Source organism: Eupeodes corollae, chromosome 1 (genome assembly GCF_945859685.1).
Source record: "Eupeodes corollae chromosome 1, idEupCoro1.1, whole genome shotgun sequence".
NCBI classification, from domain to species: Eukaryota; Metazoa; Arthropoda; class Insecta; order Diptera; family Syrphidae; genus Eupeodes; species Eupeodes corollae.
Window position 1 is genome coordinate 159,642,162 of NC_079147.1, and position 12,266 is coordinate 159,654,427.

Consider the following 12,266-nt stretch of genomic DNA (forward strand, 5'->3'; position numbering starts at 1 on the left):
CTCCTGTCTCTACTGTGTGGATGGAATATTTGGGGCAGGAATCGATTGATCAGATACGGCAGCTATATAACAAGAGCATGTTTTGTCAATAGCATCCTGACATCTCAGGTGTCCTTCCACTTTAGAACAACAATGCCGTTTTCTTCCTCACGTGCTACTATTTCTCCTCTCTTTAGCTGGGCGTTCATAACCTCTTTTGGGAAGAATTTTTTGCTCGCTTGAAGTGTCCCAACTACATGCGTTTTTTGGTCAAGCATGGAGCGTGCCTGTTCGTAGCTCGTATAAAAATTGTCAACAAATAGAGTGCGACCTTCTCCTTTCAATAAAGAATTTAGTTCTTCACAAACATTTTTTGCCAAACCAACTTCTCGAACACCTGTTGAGATTTTGCCGGGGTAAATTTTAGTAGACTAAGTAAAACCTCCTGTCGAGCAACGTTTGAATAACTTAACACCATAAGGATGAGCTTTGTTTGGTATATATTGTCGGAAAACTAGCCTGCACATTTCCCATTTATTTTCATTATATTTTCTCCGGGTATAAGCACCCTCTGAAACTTCGTGTGCAGCATGTACAGAAGAGGTTTTAGTTTTCCAATTCTATCTCCTACCACTATGGAGGTGTTGTCAGTAAAATGAATGAAGTTCAGAAGAAGGTGGAAACGATTTCTAGAAATAGTTTTAGCAGGAATGCCAAAATTGTAAATATTTTTCTTCCACCAATCCAATTCGAGGTCCATCCATAGTAAAAGCCCGAGGAATTTTCATATCTCTGTGCCGTTTGTGGGAACCCATTTCTTTTATCTTGATGCACGAGTTATTTTAACGCAATGTATTTGCTGCTCTGCATTCCTTTCTGATTCCAAAACTATTAGTTGTATTACCTCCTTATCAATGTTAAGGTGAAAGGCTTCAAGACAGCATATAGTTGAGGGCACGTCTATTAGGAAACCTGACTTTCCAGTGAAAGTAAAGGTTTTCTGGCGGGAAGAAAACTCCATCCAGCGTACGTTGTCACCTGTATCAATCAGGGTTGGTGTTTCCTCGGTTTCTTCAAGCATCTCTTCCTCATCACTTTCTAGATTTTCCGCATCAACCGCGTTCAGATTTAGGCTCATCGTTTGGTAGCAAATTATCATCAAAGTCCAAATCATCGCCACTTCCTCCCATTTCTGGTTACCTATCCATCTCATTTTCATTCAAATTTTGTCTTTCCATTTCAAATAATAATTTTTTAGAAACCTATAACTGTACTAAAAGTATTATTGACAACTTGCGCAATCACTTATGAAATACTTACTAAAAACACAGGAGATAATACGAGACAACACGAAGAAACTACTGCCGTACGTTTTTGTGCAACGTGGCTCCAACGAGTATAATTTATTTTATGGGGCCCGTCGCACGAAAACGTATGACACACAAATACCGTCAAAATTTCACAGTTATGAAGACAAAAAAGTAAGAATTAGTTGGAAACTTCTTTATAGGTACTAAGATACGCCAAAATGAAAAAAATGAGTTAGCCTCGCGTAAGCCATAATATTAATATCACTTGGCAGTCAATGGATAAGGCACCAAATTTTGGAATCGAATACGCTTTGTATAGCTCGTGGAAGTATTGTACCCGGAAATGTTGCAAATTTAAAAAAATTAAAGGGTAAATTTGGATCGAGCGTTGGAATTCCCAAAGATCAAAAAATAACCTACAAAGGGTATACAAAAGTGCGTCACTAGGATGAGGCTACATGCAAAAAATGAAAAAATTAATGAAACGTTTAAATTTTACGGTCTTACAACATTTTTTTAAAACGTGTTTTTTTTTTTAATAACGTCTGTCATTTCAATCATATAACCTGCATAACATGGTTTGGAATATAAACCTTCCCTTTCTCTTTTTTTAATAATCACAGGAAATTTGGACTGAAAATACAAATTGTAACCAACGGTCTGTCAAAGTTAAACTACTCCATCCGATGCTTCTTGTGTAAAAATAAATAAATTAGGTTATTCATCTTTCAACTTAAAACTTTCTTGCTTCTTGCTATTTTACGCATTGAGAGTCTTGGGGACCTACTAACTCGATTTTACAATGAAATTGCTCAAATTCAAAAATTGGTATACCATGTATCTATTTGACTACTTTCGAACCAACCAGAATCGAATAGTGTAGTAGTAGCAGTAGTAAAATAGGAGTGCCAACTATATTCTTATGAACTTTCGAATAAACGAGGAACTACGTAACTCGAAAGTAGAATTCAAAACAAGGCAAAATCGAAAATAATCACTATAAATCAAATCAAATTTGTTTGCGAGCGACGTTTTTTTTTGTCAAAGTGTAAGTAATATGTTGAATATGAGTTCGGGAGTTCGTGGTTTTTTCCAAAAATAGCGTTTTTAACTTTCGTTTCCCTTTCTCATTCATTTCAAAATTCATCATCAGCATGCACTTGACTCTTTCGATTAAAGTCAAAACTTCGGCAAGTATTTTTGACATGGTTTTCTGTGCAATTCCAGCGTTCTTGTCACCACCGATTAGGTTTTGGTAACCATCTGTTGCCAAAAACTTCAATGCTGATGATAATTGTAACAGCATTTAAAAAAGTTATAAGTAAGAACATAAATCCATCTTTAGAAAGACGATAGCTCTTAACAAAACTGAAACAAAAGTATATATTTTTAATTAAGAATGCGTTAAAATATTCTACCGTACATAAAGGGTGATTTTTAAAAAGGTATGGACAAATTTTTCAACAAAAAAACACATAGAATTTGGAAAAATGCTTGAAATTATTATTTGAATCGATAGTACGGTCCATATAATTTAATGTTTGAGGATTATTTCATTCCAATGTTGACCTTGACTGTGCCTCAAATGACCCATGCGCTAAGTCCAATTTTGGCATACTCTTTCCAACATTTCGGACGATATCTTACGATTAAATGCTTCAATGTTGTCTTCCAATGCGTCAATTGAAGCGGACTGTTTGTATAGACATGAGCTTTAATATAGCCCAAAAAAAAATATTCTAAAGGCGTTAAATCGCACGATCAAGGTGGCCAATTGACCGGTCCCGAACGTGAAACGAAATGTTCTACGAACTCGCCTCTCAAAAAGTCCATTGATGAGCGTGCTGTGTGGCATGTTTCACCGTCTTGTTGAAACCAAATGTCATGCAAGTTAAGCTCATCATCTCACGGTAGCGCTCACAATCTACGTCTATTGATGCCAACAGCCCATAAACCGCACCAAACGGTGACTTTTTCTGGATGTATTGGTATAGTTCCTGAAATGCTTCTAGATGAAGCAATTGCAATTCTGCTTATTTAAGTACCCTTTGAGCCAAAAATGAGCTTCGTCGATGAACACAAGAAGAGCGCGATGAACTTTCTTAACAGAGCAAGCATTTTGATAATAAAATTAAAGAATTCAAGACGATTTATGGTTAAATTATAGACCAAACTGAAGATGTTTGACAGTGACACAAAACACGAAACGTGCGTCAGCTATTTAAACCAGTGTTGAAAAAAAGATTATAGCTTAAAAACCAAGCTTTATATGTATTTACAAACCTTTTTTTATATCAGCTTCATTATTTTGGAATTGTCTCTTTTTCTTCTGCTTTCAATTTTCTAGTACTGCATTTCTTTGCAAATAAACCAAATTCCAAACGATGTCCATTTTTGTAATAATTATTCTTGTCCAATTTTGTTTCTGTTATAAAATTGTCACACAATTCGATACACGTTAAAAAGTACAAAATTTTTTGAAAACAAGTTGGTAAAACCTGCATCCGATTCTACTTTTATACGTAGTACGATTTGAAATTAGAATTGGAAATGAGTTTCGAATAGAACCAAAACTAGGAACGAGTTACGTAGGAACGAGTAACATAGCCTCTGAATCCTTAAAAGCATCTATTTTTGCTCTTTCTGTATAGCTGCCAAAGTCTTTCCAGGGTTCATGAGTGCTTCGTATTTAATCTTTCAATACTCTTTTGAATACTCTTTACAAGAGTATTTGAAACATTGCAGAAACAAGATTTAAATAATTAAATGTAACCGTGACAAATTTGGCTTTATCATAAAGATAAGTGTTTACCATTATGTTTTAAATATAATTTCAGATGGACCAATTTTCGACCACTTATTGTGGCAGTTGAGACCGTATGTCAAATGATGAATATTCTTTTCGAATGTGTTTATTTTCTAAGGTTTACCTCTGTCGTCAAGTGACTTCACGTACCTCGCAAAAAATAGTCCTTCAGCAGAAAGTCGCACGATCTTGGAACAAAGTCACAGATCCACGTTGCGAGATATGTGGGTAAAAAATGTAAACGTTATGTAAACGTTATGCAAACGTCGATCTATTGATTATGAAATGGCAAGCCAAACTAAGTAAAACAGCTTTAAAAAGACCAACTTCAAAAAAGCATTGACAGATTGAAAACCAAACGTCTAAAAACAACAATCGTTATAAGCAATTTTTTAAGTGCAACATTCTTTAACTAGTAAAAAATGTACTTATCCATGGCAACCTAACGTTTTCCAGTAAAGTTATGCTTAATAAAATATACAGATATTATTATTTTTATTAACTTGCATTTGCTTAAAAGGTTTAAACTTTGTCATTAAGTGTGAAAAACAGAAATATTCTCAGCATGGTATTTTTTTTGAAAAGTAATGCCTAACCACTCGGCCATAACATACGTAATTTAGATTTTTAAGGTGTATTGAGTTCGGAAATTTTTCGTGTAAATACGGTCTTCTTTATAGACTCACAATAAATATCGTCTAAACTTGCAATTACGCCCCCAATAAACTTCTCAAGAATTATAAAGTCATACATTGGACATATTATCTTATTAAAAGCACGTATCGTCCAAGTCATGGACTTCCATCACAATTCAAAAACAGCAGAAATGGTTTATCATTCCACCACATCGTTCCGATTAAATACGAACTAATGACACACTTCGACCGTAGATGAAACCAAAGGCACTTCTCAGATCACTTGTAGTTTTTTGAACCCCGGTGCGATAATTTTATTTGTTTCCATACCCGTCGATTGAGAAATGTGAAACTGATGTTTGAAATTTCGCAAATCAATATTTTTGTAGCAGAGTAAGTGGTCTGAATTTTGTGTTAGTACCCGTGGTGTGATAGTGCGAAATATTTTCATGGCGAGGTCTTGGGTTCCTTGCCCATGCCACCTAAAAGTGTTTTTTCACGGTAACCTACTGCCTCTTGCGAGGAATTGAAAAATCCTCCAAGATTAATTGTTGTCAGGAAAAGTGCTTTCTCAAATTATCAGTTTGGATTCGACGTACAAATTTAGGTCCGTTTCACCCCTGACATTACTCGCACACAATGGTTGAGGGTTATAAGTCACTAGGCCCAAGTTCTTTTCCAGCTGTTACGATAAATTATTTATTTCCTTTAGTATACATTTTGGGAATAATTTGTATGTTGAATTTATAATAATGTTCTTACTTGTATTAAATACAAATTTAAATTTAAATTAATTACAAATTTTTGGCATACTTCGGTTGGCGAACTTTACAATTCGAGTTCCAAATTCAGTGCTACCATTAAAAAAAAAAGCAAGCATGCAAAATCAACCAAAACTATAAGCAACGTTTATTTGTTTTTTGGAGAAAACGAAAATTACAAAAAAAAAGTAAGAATGGTTCGACTGCGCAAGAATATTCGAGACAACTCTAATTTCTTGAAAATCCCTAATATTTTGTTCCTTTTGGAAGTTCTTTTAATTCTATTTAATTTCTTAAGTTTCAGATCATATTTTCGACTGAATAAGGAAGCGTTTGTATTCGTATTAAATAAGTTGGAAGGCCAATTAAAAATGCAAGCACCTTCTTAATCCCTGCTATACTAAAATTAGCTTCTGCCCTTAAATTTGTTTGCTAGTAGGAGTTATCAGAGCACCGTAGGAAAAGTGCAAGAAGTTAAGGCATGTGACCATAAAATATGTATTCGTTATGTTGATTCAAGATGTCCTGGATCAACCCCTGATTTCTTTGTATGGAACTTTAAGTCAGGTCTTGAAACGTGCTACCAAAGAGGAGATCTTGAAGGCCTTGAAACGTGGTACCAAAGTGGTGAATGTTCAATGTTCCTTGGTAGTATTTATATTTTTATTTCGTCGTTCAATAATTTCCATCGCGAGTAGGTGGCCCAAGTGAGTTGTAGCAAATTGGTCCCAATATTCCTTTTTTTTTTGTTGAGAAATCAAACTCTCCAACACCTCTCACTACATTCGGGTTCGATTCCATCAGTTAGACTAACTTTTTCGTACCGATTTGTATTACCTATCTTGCAGCTGAAGAAAAATGCATTGATTATCAATGCTACTTAATAAAAGAAATAAAATATACATATGAACTTAAATTGTTTTATTTGTCGACATTTCTTTTACAAAAGCTTTGACATTCTCTCACACAATATGAACGTTCGACAAATAATATCACAAATAACGTTCAAATCAACGAACATTCGGTAGTGACAATAGAGTGAGATCAATCTTCGAAAAATGTATGAAATTTAAGTCGAATCAACAGTTCTTAATTCGCCAACGTTAATACAAATTTCTCACGCTCACACGTTAGTTAGTTTTTAATTGTTTTCTTAAATCAAGGTCTTATTTTATAAATCTGAAAATTCTTCGAGTTCCTTATGCACTTTATAGGACTTTTGACTAATTTTAAATTTTACAGATTTATTTGAAAGAGAGTCACACAAGGTCTGAGGATACCTATGGAGTTTTATTTTATTTTACTAATTTAAAAAAAATATGTAACACAAATTTCTTACCCCCAGAAAAGAAATATCTTAATCTGTCAACCCACTTCAAGCGCATACCTTTACTTTTGGACTGAATATTTTGAGAATGACATAGAGAAACTTTCAATCGGCTTCCGCGGCGGCGGCTTTATAATATCCAAAAAAGATTTAATTGAGTTTGTTGCATGTGATATTTATATAGCTTCTACCACAAGGTAGTACAGTTCGGTGGCAGTGGCGTCGACGAAGCGAGTGGCGGAGTAAGCCTTAAATATTTTCAAATACCTTTTTTTGTTGTTGTTTCAATACAATAAAAGCCATCACACTATCTATACCGCAATGTATCTGCGGATTTAAATATTTGCTGCGATCATCTTGCTGTTGTTGATGCGAATGGTGCTGCTGCTGCCGCTGCTGTTTCTCCCCCGAAAATCCGGTAATGTTGAATCCATGTTTTACCATTTGTAATACGCCAGACGGCAGATGGATAGATACTTTTATGCCACACGTTAATTAATCACATTTCATAGCGAATCAGACAGAAATCTTTCCTTTGGTTTATATGCATGGAAGATAGATTTGTGGTGCAAGGTTAAGGTGAATTTCACTCGTTTGTATTTTAAGAATTATCAAAACTTCGTTCTTCTAAGTGATTTCAAAGTTATGGGAAATGATAAAATTAAAATCCAAGAAAGTCAAATTTGATATAGTAATTTATTGAGCATATATGAAAAGGGAGATGATGAACTTGTTTTTCATTTTTTAAGAGAGTTTTGATCTTCTCCTTGGTCCTTTTGAGTGTACATGGTTATTGAAAATATTCCTTCAAATTTTCACCTATTTCATTCGGCCAGAAATTAATACTAACAATAACTGATAGTGAGGGTTTAATATGTTATCCGAAGATCTGGCATTTAAGATTTCTATGGGTATCAATAATCAACGACCATAATGATGATTTCTCCTAACTTTGACAATATTGAATGTTGCTAAAATTCACCTTAAAAGCTGGACGCTCGTAAATCCCAGATTCTTGATGTTTGTCCATTTTAGATTCAACGAGAGCGTGGATGGATGGATGGATAGATGTATACTAAATGATTACTGATTGTTTTCTTTGAATCGTGATTCGTTATATAAGAATATAAATGTTCACATAAATATATAATGTATTTATATGAATGCAACCATTTAAAGTTGTAATGCAAGATGGAGATGGAGAAGAAGAAAAGAGTTAAAGATAGAAATATGCTATGATCAAAGATGATAGATGAAAAGTTGCTAATTTTGGAATGAAGTTTCTATACAAAGGGGAAGATATTTTTACTTCGGAAGGCAACTGCAACAATAAATGGCATTTTGTCTGCTTGAGAAGTTTGATAAGATTATATTTGCACAGAAAGATATTGATTCCTAGCTGTAGTAGTTTTTAACATTTAATATCCAATTTATAGAATAGTGAAGGTTGCTACTCTTCAGAGCGGGAAAAGTATAAGTTCTCATAAAAGTTCATCAATCAGTTCAAAAAGCTATATTATGTTAGCTAAACTATAACGACTCCCACTTTTAAATTTAAATGGTGCTTCTCCAGTTATGTAGCGTTGAAACCTGTAAAGACGATCAGGGAGGAGGGGGGAATTGCATATAAGGTTCTTTCTGTCATATTCTGTGAACATCTGAAGCCGTTTGTCAACAACATTATAGGTCCATAACAGTGTTGACCTAATATTCACATAAAGGCACATCTGGGAAAAACTCAGGAACTTCAAATCGATACCCACTATTTCCTTATCGAGATCCCTGCCAAACTTATCCGTTTGTGCAGAATGACGATGGAGAATTTTCGCTGCACTATCAATGTCGGAAAATATCTCACCGGTGCATTTGATGATCTGAAAAGAATTGTACAAAACTCAACCGTTAACACTAGAGGCACAATCTTCAAAAGGTCCATCAAATTACACGGATACGCCGATGATATTGACAAACTTGGAAGATCAAAACGTGATGTCAGTGGTGCGTTTTTCAGAATTGAGAAGGGAGCAAAAAAGATGGAAAAACAAAGTATATGCCGTCATAAAAAAGGACATTGAACTAGGACATCTTGGGCAAAACGTCATTTTGCATAGCTATCATTTGTAACTTAGAGGAAGTTAAGGACTTTGTCAGCCTAGGTACCGCTATAAATTCAGAAAACGACACCAGCGCTTCTATTAATTGTTTCAAGTCTTGTTATACCACATGAATATTTAGGCTTTCTACTAAGCTCAATGAAACCAGTTTAAATCCCTTACGAAACGTGAGAGGCTGATCATGTTAATATGATTTAAATCGTTTAAATCTTTCTAGAAGAATTCTCCTAGGTAATTCTTGCGTGTTTGACCTAGAGCAGGGTGTGTGCAGAGAACGCCAAGAACTGGTTCCTCTTGCAAAAGTTATTTGAGAATACGCCTAGCCGTGTGGCGTGCTTTCCTATTAAACAGTGTCCTGTCCGGTTATGGCACCGATTATTGAGCTTATATGCGATCTGCTTAGAGAGAGCATGCACCTTGAGCATTTTAAATCTAGTGTTGGCCAGATGTTTTTTGTGACCTGACACGTGGTGATGGTTTTCCACCTGGTGTTTGCCTTCTTCATAGCGCCTTGTATTATGATTAGTTTACATGCCAGCATTAGCCAAACGTGGTAGAATGGGTTGTATACTGTACCATTTCGGGCGAGTTCCTCTGCCTTTAAATTTATTGGAATATCTGTATGGCCCGGTGCAAAGAAAAGGCGAGTGTTAAACTGTGGTGACATCTCTATAAGAGATGATCGGCAGTTTTGGACGGCCTGACCATTTGAGAAAATACAGAAATCAGATGTTGATATCACGTTTTCTCTAAGCCAGGGCAAGAATGCATAAGGGTCACGGAAATCACGACTAAGTCTCTTTATGATCTCAAGAACCAGAAGAGATATCGACATCAAATAAATTTTGTCATACAGATAACAATGCAAAAAGATGCAGAAAGGACTCTCAAGAAAATTGGGTCGGTAGTTTTCTTACCATAGCAGTTTAAAAAAAGGTAAACATTTTGGTTAAACCTAAATATCTTACGAACCAAACACGCTAGAGACTTAAATTTAATTACATATAATATATTGTAATGTGATACCAAACAAGAATATTTTTTGAAAAAAATCCAATTAACAGTTCTTGTTATAAATCAAAAAAAAATTGCCACCTCGAAAATTTTACAAATTTGTCGAATACAAAATGATTGTATCTTCACAACAAATTTGTACAATTTAAAGAAAAATCTAATCGACACTTTTTCTTATAGTAATAAAACCTTAAATAAAATTAGCAAAAGTTGGTTTCGAGTCAAATATATTTTCAAAACTTTGAGATTATGGCTTCCCATTAACTTTTACTTCTAAGAAATATTGTTGTCACCATTCAGTAATATTTTGAGAAAAATCTAATTCACAGTTTTTGTACCAAAAATAAAAACCTAACAAAAAAACAATACTAAAACTTGGTAAAAATTTACTTTCGACTCAAATAGCTTTTCAAAAATTAAAAATATTGTTATCAAACCTCTTCTTATTTCACAGAAAATATTGCTTTCGATATTCAGTAGTTTTTTTTATCCAACAGTCCGTTTTTCATTAAACAAAAAATCTACGAGAAATATTACGCCAGTTTGGTAAAAATTGATGTTCGGTTCTTGATATCTCTCAAATTAATTTCATTCGTCTAATTTGTAATAATTCAAAAAATGCTAAACAAATTGGTAAAAATTTGTTTTCGACTAAAAATCGAAAAATAAATTTTCAAACGAAACTATTGTTCTAGGTAATTTTAAAATTTTGAAGAATAATTCAACTACAAGTTTTGTAACCTACAAACTTTAAAGCAAGACAAATCGACAGACGGGATAGGAAGTTATCACTGTGGGCATCCCAGTCTCTTTTTTTAAAAACGATGAGATCCAATTGAAGAAGGTGTTGTTCAAACCTTTAGCTTTAAAATAAATGTATTGTGTGTTTTTCAAAAACATCTTAATAAAAGGACGTAAAGTTGAATAATTTAGTAACAGTAGATTTCTTTTTTACTAAACCATGTTGAATTTCACATAATAATTAGAGTCCAATGAAAAGAAGTAGTACCCGTGGAGTGATGGTTAGTGTGTTAGTGGACTGTTCGGCGATTCTCTTCAGCATTTACACCAGAGCGATCTGATAGGTAGTCTTACAAAGGTAATTGCGTACGCCGACGATCTAACGGCCCGAAAGGTTGTGGTTATTAGAATTCTCTTGCAGCGTGATTTCGACAAGATTCAGCAATATTGCGACGACTGGAAACTGAAAATAAATGTCCAGAAGTCAGAGACAATTCTGTTCCGGACTCCGTTGGCTGGGGCCACGAGGGATACGTGCAAGAATTGGCGCAAGATGGTCATCGTTGATCTTTACGGGCAGCCATTAGCGAGCAAAAGTGTAGTGAAGTACCTCGGTATCTGGTTAGATCAGTATTTATATTTCGACAGACATATAAATGCTGCTCAGAACAGGGCCAGAGGAGCCTTCGCTCTGACGAAACGGCTGTTTTTTAGCAGTCGGCTTGACCCCAGAGTGGAGGTAATATGCTACATGGCCCTCATACGGCCGATGATCGTTTATGGTTGTCCTGTGTGGTTCAACGTTGCCCCTTCCCAGATGGAGAAGTTTCGGGTGTTCAAGCGGCAGTGTTTACGATGCTGTACCGGCTTATATCGAACAGCCGAATCTGCATTACTATTCCAACGAGATCCTATACAACAGAAATTGACAATTTCGTGATAAAACTCGTTCGAGGTCACATTGCGAGAGCTATGTCTCCGACCAACAATTTAATTTTTGGGGCGTTCTATCCGAACGACGAGTATTTTGAGAGCGGCTTCATTCCACCAGAGACATTATTCTTTTTAGACAGATTCGGTCTGATACAGGATAGAGTGGCAGTTCCGCTAATCTACCACGTCAGACGAAGAACCGTGGATAGGCGACTCCTGTACAATCGGGACGTCATGGCACAAGGCGGAGCAGAGCTCCTTCGGTTCAGTAGGGCTGTGTTCGAACGGGACCGAACTGATAGGGTGAAGCAGGAGAACCAGTTTTGGTGGCTTCAATCGGCACTTGATGGTGAGTAGTCGGGATGGGGTTTTAAGCCTTGGCTGGCTTAAATACTTGTTTTATAGTTTTATGGTTTAGTTTTAAGTAGAATAAGCATGGTGGCACAAAAGTTAGATAGTTAGATTTGCTGCTCTGTGGTTGTTCTAGTTTTAAGAAGTTTATAGGTATAGGATATGTAGTTTAAGTTAGCTATAAGTTTTATATTAAGGACTTTATTTTAAGTAATTTTTAAGTAAAAATACAAAATAATCTTGATATTAGTTTTTTTTCAAATTTTCTAATAAATACAAAAATAAACAAAATTTC

General features: G+C 35.1%; 1 protein-coding gene across 2 annotated transcripts in view; it reads left to right on the forward strand.

The window, feature by feature from the left end:
• The window catches only part of LOC129942196 (box A-binding factor), a 79,838-nt gene that overhangs the window by 26,432 nt on the left and 41,140 nt on the right, over window positions 1-12,266 (forward strand). The window lies entirely within an intron of this gene.